Genomic DNA, 9185 nt, shown 5'->3' with positions numbered 1-9185 from the left:
TTCTGACCGCGGGAAACGCCTCTTCGACCGCGGTCGCGTGATTCTGACCGCGGCCAAGCACCTGTTTACCGCGGTCGCGTGACTCCTGACCGCGGCAATTGGTCGTTGAGATCAAACCAACCCCAAACCACCCACTTCACCTCATTCCACCTCACCTATCCCCACTCCACCTCATTCATCACCCTCCACCACCTTCATCACCACCAATCACCTTCCCAAACCTCTTCGAATGAATCCGGTTCATCTCCACCAGCATCCCGGATCCAGGTAAGTTCTCTTTGGCCTTACCAATTCGATTATCTATGCATTTTTCTCATCCAATCTCGACTTGTTTCACACTGAGGACAGTGTGATTTAAGTCTGGGGGAGGATTTCATCCCTTTCTAACCACTTTTCTTTCATGAGTCTTGTATTATCTACACTTTTTGCATTTTCCTTAAAGTTTTTCAAAATCGGTTTTCAAAACAAAATACGTTTTAAAAGGGAATGGTGAACAATAATCAATGATAGTTGACTGTGTGCTTTAGACTGTTCCTAGTGACTTGCTCATTCATGATTTAGGACTAGACTAGGCGGTAGCTAAGCACATTTGAAACGAAGTACCCCAGAGGAATTTGAATGATTTCGATTTAGATGAAGGGATATACTAGCTCTGTTTTATTTGGACTTAATTTGGACTTAATTTTCTCATTGAAACATTAGACCAGGGAAACGAATCATACATTCAGGACTCCTTTATCCTTTTACCACTCTCTGTTGATCCTGAATGGCTAGTTCATCTTTAGCTAGTTCCCCACCTTAACCAATCCTCTTTCAAACCACATGCACTCTTGTTTTCTATTGTCTTATATGCAAATAAGTGCAAAAACGTTGGAGAGAAAGAGGAACGACGCAGTTTTCAGTCACCAAGGACAAAGACCTGCGATTTGCCGGAATAGTTCCCGGAAGGATTCAACACAAGAGGAAGCTCAGTTTGCCTTAGAAAAATCTCAAATTTTGGTACAATCTCGTCCTCTAGTCTCTCTCTCTTTAAAAGGCATTTCCTTTCCAAAAAAAAATAATAAAAAAAATAATAAAAAATAAATCCGAAAATAAGAAAAGAAAGGAGATAAAAGCCTTAGAGAGTCTAGAGAATCGAATTTTAAGTCCCAAGGCAACTGGAGTTCAATTTTGTGGAGTTTTGGAGATCATTTTCTGATTCCTGGAAAGGATCTAAGTCTGGGGGAACAGCTGTTTACAACAAAGGAGGAAGGATTATGCAACAACATTTGGCAAGAAGAAGTGACTGAAAACTGTGGTCATCAGCATGTCCTTATCTCTCTTGCGGTTTTGCATATTATCTTGCATCCTCCAGATCTTCAGGTAACCCGAAACACTTTAACTCCACCACTTAAACGGCCCTTTAATGCCAAACGCCGTCTACCCTGGATGATGTCTTCAATGAGAACTCACTATTGAACTTAATGAATGTAGAGAGCCAGTTGACTGGAATCAAGATTTAAATTGTTTAAGTTTTGCATGACGGAAAAAGTGGACTAGTATCTCTTGTGCATTGGTGAGAATTTTCTAGACTAAGTTGTGGATTGATGCACTATCTTTGGTCCTAGTTTAGGAGTTCATGTCTATGAGATTTGTGCATTCCCTATTTTTGTTTTCACTTAACCAGTTTAGGCTTTTGTTTTGTTTGAGGACAAACAAAGGTTTAAGTCTGGGGGAGTTGATAACACCGTATTTTGACGACTTTTATGGATCGTTTTGAAATACTTTTTTTATGTTTTAATTTCTTTTAAGTACTTTTATAACGTTTTTCTAGTATTTGTAGTTCCAAGACTCTTTTCAGGTAACTTAGGGAAAAGCTTAACAAAATAGATAGAAAACCAGATTTCAGCTCAGAGTCAAACCGTCAGAAATTCACCCCTGATTGAAGGCCTTCTTACTGTCTGATCCAGCTCAAATTTGGAGATCTTAAATATGGAAGTATCAGCTTTCCAGCACACTTTACAGCTTGGCAATCCAACGGTTCAATCAAAAGATACGCGAAGAGCAAGATGTCCCGTAAACCAGCCGGCAAGCAATTCCACCCGCGGCCAACAGGCCATTTCCCGCGGTCAGAAGCATCCCGACCGCGGCCAGCAGTCCATTTTCCGCGGTCACAGCCATCCCGACCGTGGCCAGCCAACTCGGAGCCCGAAGGCCCATTTCTGAAGCCCACAATGATTCCCTCATTTGGAGAAACCCTAACTGATGTCCAGAGATGTCTTGAGCACTATAAATACATGTTTTAGGAACCCTAAAAGGGAGAACCGAATCATTACTTCATATTCTTATTGTTTTTGCTTTAGCTTTTAGGGAAAGAGAGATTTGTTCTCTTGAACCCTTGTTCTTTCTTTTTCAATTTCAGTTTCTATTCTACTTATTAATACTATGTTTTTGATTTCGTTCATTATGTCTGAGTAGTTTTATTGTTGGGATTAAGGGATTTTCGATGGGGATTTATATGTTCGATGAGGATTCCATGAGCTTTTGAGTCGAATCTTAGAACTTTTTCTTCTGAATTCGTTTTTACTGCATGAGAGTAGCGTCATGAACTACAATCTGATCCAGATGCTTGGTGACACGAAAGTGTTCATCCAGTGTCAAATCTAGTTTGGGAGAGCAAAACAAACATAGGAGTGGAAACCTACCTATGGGCGATTTGTGAATGCTGATGAGTCTTAAACATAATGCATCTCTTCTTTTCTAGGGCCAGAGTGGAAACCTACTGGTCAGGGTTGAGAGAGATAGTTATCTATGATCACGACAGTGGCGTATTCATACGTTCGTGACTCCAGTTCGAAAAGTTTAAGCTAAGATCTTATCAATTTTACTCTCTAGCAATGTTTTGAATCGTTCCTACCCCTGAGAAAACTTCCCTGAACCCCAACACCTTCTTTCCTATAGATTTACACCGTTTTTATTTCAGGCTTTAGCTCAATATTCTCATTCCTTTTTAGTAGATATTCATTTAAGCAATTAGAATATCCGTTTTTCTCATTTTTATTCATTTTCGTTAAGTTTAGTTATTAGGCCATTTAATTCTCGTAGTTTCTTTTTAGATTTCGTTTTTACATTTTAAACACACCACCAAAACCCCCACAAAACTGTTTGGTTCTAGACTTCCTTACTTTATATTTATTTCAAAGGCTTTTGCAGGAAAAGATCCTCCTTCCCTGTGGATTCGATTCCTAAGTACTACAATCGATCAGCTGTGCACTTGCGGCTATTGATTTCATTTAGGGTAAAACTTGACAACCCTCACGACACCACCGCATCATTAAGGAGTTCGAGTTATATTTATATGTGATGTTTATATTTTCAGCCCCGAAAGAATTCATTTAGAATTTTATTGACTATTGACATTGAATTATAACAATGTAAAAGAAAGTAACCTTATATGTTAATGTGGTTTGGTGTATTCAGAAATAAAATCTTATGTATGCTAAGTTGACTCTTTAAATTTAGCAAATCATGTTTACTATATATGGCTAACTGTAACTGGACACCTACCCTTCTTCTAATAAATGTGTTCAATAAGAATTCACCACTCATTTTTATTCATTGTATGCAATGCAATGTCTATATGACATACTTTATTTTCTATGTATGGTGTACTTTCTTTTTATACTGGATAATATTTTATAATTTTAATTATTTTCTATTTTTGGGATTGTTTCTGGAGAATGGTAGATATATTTTTGGGTACTTTTGAAATATTTTTTAACCAATAAATGGTTTTTTCTTTTGTTTTAAATATCATTACTTTTTACAGCTTTTCAAGGTCTTAAATTCAAAATCCTATTTTATAATATGGTTCTTTAAAATAATGTCTAAAATAATATGATATTTTGAAATAAGTTATATATAGTTTTACATAGTTTCATAAGTGATTATTGGTCGAAATTATATAAGTGTCATTGCTCATTGCTAAGTTCTCTACCAGCTCTAAAGCAGCATGAATCTGCCTTCCCAGAAAGTTTCTATTTGATGCAGTATCCAGCTGATTGCTGATCTTGGGAAGAGCCCCTCTATAAAGTGTGCTGAGAAGAGAAGCCTCACTAAACTCATGGTGTGGGCAATGGTTTTTGTAGCTCCCCAATCTCTCCCATGCTTCACCAAAACTCTCATTGCTGTGTTGAGTGAAGCTGGAGATTTGGTTTCTCAGTTTTGCTGTTCTCGAGGTTGAGAAGAACTTAGACAGAAATGTCTGCTTGCATTGCTCCCAATTTTGAATGGAGCCTCTTGGAAGATTCTTCTCCCATTGGTGTGCTTTGTAACCAAAACTGAAGGGGAATAATCTGAGCTTGAACCTCTCCTCAGATACTCCATTTATCTTTGTCAAGTCACAAACTTTATCAAACTGGTCCAAGTGTTCCAAAGGATCTTCCATTGGCAATCCATGGAACTTGGAATTTTGGAAAATGTTCAGTAAAGATGCTTTCACTTCAAAATTGTTGTTCTGCACCTGTGGTGCTTGAATCCCTGCTCCAGACTGATGAGCATTGGCCCTGTCATTTTCCCCAACAAACACAGGTGGATGATCTGGTCTCGAAGCTTGATGCTGAGGAATGAATTGAGCCTGTTGCTCATTCCTATGAGCCTGCTGCTGATTCTGCTGAGCCTGCCGCTCATTCCTTTGTGCCATGTTTATATTGACAAAGGCTTGTTGCTCATTCCTGTCAGCTTGAGCCTGATTCCTTTGAGCTCCATTACCATGCTGAGCCTGTTGCTCCTCTTGAGCCTGGTGCTCAATGTCAACCACATGGTGCTCTCTCTGTTGTTCCATATCAGCTGCTCTTTCTGTTTCCATTGGACGTCTATCTCTTCTTCTTCTTGGAACTAAGAGATTGATGTTGTCGTTCAAATGAAATGGTGGACCACAACTTCTTGACCTTGATCTGGTGTTCATACACCTGAAAACAAAGACAGAACTTGCAAAGTAATCAGTAAACAAAAAGAAAGCACTTGATCTCAAGAAAGTATCTAAGACTAATGCTAGCACACTTTGGCAACGGTGCCAATTGATAACTAGAAGTTTTAAAGCTCTAAATAGGGGTTATCAATCCCTTAGCTGTTGCAGCATAAAGGGTTTATCCATCCAATGTGTGGTAGACACTAGAATGTAAGACAGTTTCTTAATTCAAGCAGAATGGTGGAGATTGTTGGTGACTAATGCTTAAAACAAGATTAAAACTAGAACAAAGACTAATGATCAAATAAACAAGCAAGGAATAACAACTAAACAAGATGAGATTATATGAAAGGATGGAAGCATGAGATTCTAGACATGATAGTTGGCTAGGGTGCTTTGGTGCTAAACTAGAAATGCCAATGACAATGATGAAACATGATTCAAATGATTTAGAACTCTAATCTCGATTAATCCTCTCATGAAGGCATTAACCTCTACACTAATCCATTTTCAAACCAAATCATCATTTGTGAAATATGAATCAATGAGCATTAAGAAACAGTTCTAAAAGATCATTTATGCAAATAACAAGACATTATCATGCAGCTAATGCATAAACCTCTCATACAGCTCTTTCAGGAATTTCATCAAACACTTTTGGTGCATGAAATTCCCAGATTCTAGATCACAAGTGATGTGCAAGGATCTAGCTTAGAGAACAGCTGTTTAGAGAGATGAAAGCATGAATCTAGCCCTAAGCACTCCTAATCTAGCTCTTTAGCACCCTAACCTACACATCTAGAACGTCATTAAGGTGACTACTCACTAATCATATTAATCTCTCTTAAACCTTTGCAAGTTGAGTAGATTGGCATGATTAATGATGAGAAATGGAGATGGAGAAGATGAAGAATGATGGATTTGCAGCTTTAAACACAAAAATCTCTGATTCTCTCTTGATTAAAACTCAAAAAGGGAGATATTTCTCTTCTTAAAAGGAGTCTTTCACAAAAGAGGCAAAGAAATTAGGAGAATAAAGCTTAGTCTTTAGGGTAAAACCCTAAAAAATATATATAGTGTCTCCTGCGGACCGGGTCAGCCCGGAATAATCTCGAGTGTGCGAGTTGGTCAGGAGCTTCCCATCTCGTAGGATCAAGTCGCACAGCCATAGAAACAGTCTTGTGAGCCTTAAGTCCTTCAGACTCAGCCGCATGTCCATCTAGGTGTAAACCGCGAGTCTTTATGCGGTTCAGGCTTTCTTCTCTTCAACTCGCACGACCAAGACGCATTCTGGAGATAATAAATGTGCGAGTTGGTCCTCCTTTAGTCCCAAGTCGCATGCCCCACTCGCACAAGTCTAGAAAGGAGCTTTAGCGAGATAAAACTATGTAAACCAAGCCGCATTCCTCTCCCGGTGTAAACTGCGAGTGTTTGTGCGATTCAGGTTCGCTTGTCTTCAATCGCACGACCAGGTGGCACAGAACTTCAAACATGTGTGCGAGTTGGTCTACTTCACTCCCAAGTCGCAAGCCCAAGTCGGTGTAACCAGCGAGTGTTTGTGCGGTTCAGTTCACTGCTCGGCCAACTCGCATGCTCAAGTCGCACACTTGTGGACTTAGCATTTTTCCTGATCGGGAGCCTTTGACCTCCCCCAGGGTTACCTTACCTGCACATCTCCACACGCAGCTCAATTCCCAGAATTTATCCTTTAAGCGTTGCGGGTTAGCCAAGTCGCAAAACCATCTCGCAGACTTCAAATCTCTTCGGACCACTTCGTATTCGGGGGACCGTAACTTCCAGGATATAGATCCAAATGTCTTGATTCCAGCTTTCCAGGAAGTGGAAATAGCACTCAACTATCACCAACTTTCGTGAAGAAGCCTTCTGCGCTTGGGAAGTGGAAGGTTCCCTGGACGGCTCATCTCTGAAGTGCATTGAAACGATCAAAAAGAAGTTCTTGGACCAGTGTTCGCTCCGGAGACGGTATCGTTCGGAACATAACACCAAACTGGATGATCTCAGATGTTCTTGAAAGAGCATTCAACGATATCGAATCTCGATGAAGACCCCGGCAACTGAATCAGACTGGAAAGGCATCGTCTCACGCAATCTTTGTGACTCATCGGATCGGTCTTGAAACTGTAGCGAGACAGGTGTTCCTTCCGGTGAGCTTAACTCTCTGCTCACGACTTCAAATCCAATGATTCCACCTGTTCTGGATCCGTGACCTGATCATATCCAACCTTTCGGAAGCCTTGTAATCTGAATCGGACGTTAAAACTCCCAGACAGGCGATCTTTCCAGATGTATCGGATTGCTCCGGAATGGACTCGAGAGAGGTCTGTCTTCCGGTGGCCGTATCTTTAAGCTCGCTGTTCCAAACGCATCGATTTTAACTGTTTGGAGATCTAGACTCAATTATCTTGATCTTTTCTGAAGACCTCAGAGGCTGAATCAGCCGGAAAAACCTTCTGGTAATGCAAATTCGGAGATGTATCTACACCCGGGAATTTTGGCCGAGAAACTTGAATGGCCGGTACGTGTTTTGGCCGAGAGGACTTCCCTCCCGTGGTACACGAAAATCGTCGAGAAAAAGCTTTCCGCGGTATAGGCTAGCGCCGAGAACCTCCAAAAAGCTGTTTTCACCATTTTTAAAGCCCCAATCACCATTTCTTTTCTTGGCTTTATCTTTTTTGGTCCAAACTGCTTCCAAATCACCTGTAAACACTCCAAAACATTGAAGACTCACTTGGACGTAATGCAAACCCCTAAGTCCTAAAAGAACACCTGGAAGCCTAAATATCATGAAATAAGATATGATTTGGAATGAAATATACAACCTAAATGATGCAAATTATGAACATATCACTAAGACCCTTAGTGTGGTTCATGATCATTTTCATTTGCCGCATCTGAAATGGGACGTGTAACGGATCTGTAACCGATGCACCATGTGTAAACTTGCCAAATCCAAAGGCCAAGGCCGAGGTATGTATACTCATTTACCGATCCCGAGTGAACCATGGACTAATATCTCGATAGACTTTTTTTTTTGGGATTGCCTAGGACTAGGCGAGGTAGAGCTTCAGTGTTTGTTGTTTGATAGTAGGAATTTTTCAATCCTTGATCAATTCCTCAACTACTCATGTCATTGTAGCACTTGAGGTATCAATCCAAATGGAGAGATTCTAGACACTAGAACTATGAGGATCAATTCTTAATCCAAGTCTAATAAGCAGATGAGTTGGTAACCAAGATTATCTAAAAGCATATAACAAAACAAGCAAGAACAAACAGTAATTAAGAATTAAACAAGCAAGAGAAACTAAACAAACACTCAAATTCAAATAAAAAGAAAGCTAAACCTCTAGATGTGATCATTGATTAGGGTGCTTTAAATGTGAATTCATGATGCTAAGCAAACAATGCAACACTTGCAAATCTTTAGTCTAGACTTCCAATTCAGATTAATTCATTCTCATGACAGAAATCCCTTTGTTAATTACCAATTCAAGACTAATTCCCATTAGTGAATAAGCAGTTAACAAGCATAAGGTTCCAAGTCTAACATGACCAGACAGCCTCTTTGTGCATCAAAATAAGAGCTAAGAAAGACTGAATCTTATACAGAAAGATAAAGCAAGCATCACATGATCTCAAATTCCAATTAACTTAGAACTCTAATCTAGATTAATCCTCTCATGAAGGCACTCCTCTACACTAATCCATTTTCAAACCAAATCATCATTTGTGAAATATGAATCAATGAGCATTAAGAAACAGTTCTAATATGCCATTCATGCATTTAACAATCATTCCCATGACATTAATGCATAAACCCTTAGTTAGCTTTCATTCAGGCATTTCATCAAACACTTTTGGTGCATGAAAAACCCAGATTCTAGACCCAAGTGATGTGCAAGGATCTAGCATTAGGATCAGCTAACTAAGGAAAGGAGAAGAGAATCTAAGCTTAAACAATCATTAATCTACATCTAAGCACCCTAATCTACACACCTAGAAGCTTAAAAGATGACTACTCACTAATCATGAAGAACACATCTAATCTTTTGCAAGAGATGATGTTAATCATGATTAGAAGCAGAAATGAGATGATGAGATGATGAGAAACAGACTTAGATTGATTAAATCCTTGAGATCTCTCTTAATCAAAAACGTTTTTACACTAAAAAGGAAAGAAAACTAGAGAGAAACTAAGAGAGAAGATGATCCTCTT

At 39.4% G+C, this 9185-nt stretch overlaps 1 non-coding gene across 1 annotated transcript; it reads left to right on the top strand.

Moving 5' to 3' along the window:
- The first annotated feature begins 4097 nt into the window (after positions 1–4097).
- LOC112083652 lies at positions 4098–4204 on the top strand. Its single transcript, XR_002897788.1, has one exon. It is a non-coding gene; the product is annotated as a small nucleolar RNA R71 (small nucleolar RNA).
- The last annotated feature ends 4981 nt before the right edge of the window (positions 4205–9185 follow it).

The sequence above is a fragment of the Eutrema salsugineum genome, unplaced genomic scaffold (assembly GCF_000478725.1).
Source record: "Eutrema salsugineum unplaced genomic scaffold, Eutsalg1_0 scaffold_6, whole genome shotgun sequence".
Taxonomy (NCBI): domain Eukaryota; kingdom Viridiplantae; phylum Streptophyta; class Magnoliopsida; order Brassicales; family Brassicaceae; genus Eutrema; species Eutrema salsugineum.
The sequence above is the reverse complement of the archived record's forward strand: the minus strand, read 5'-3'. Positions and strand labels throughout refer to the sequence as shown.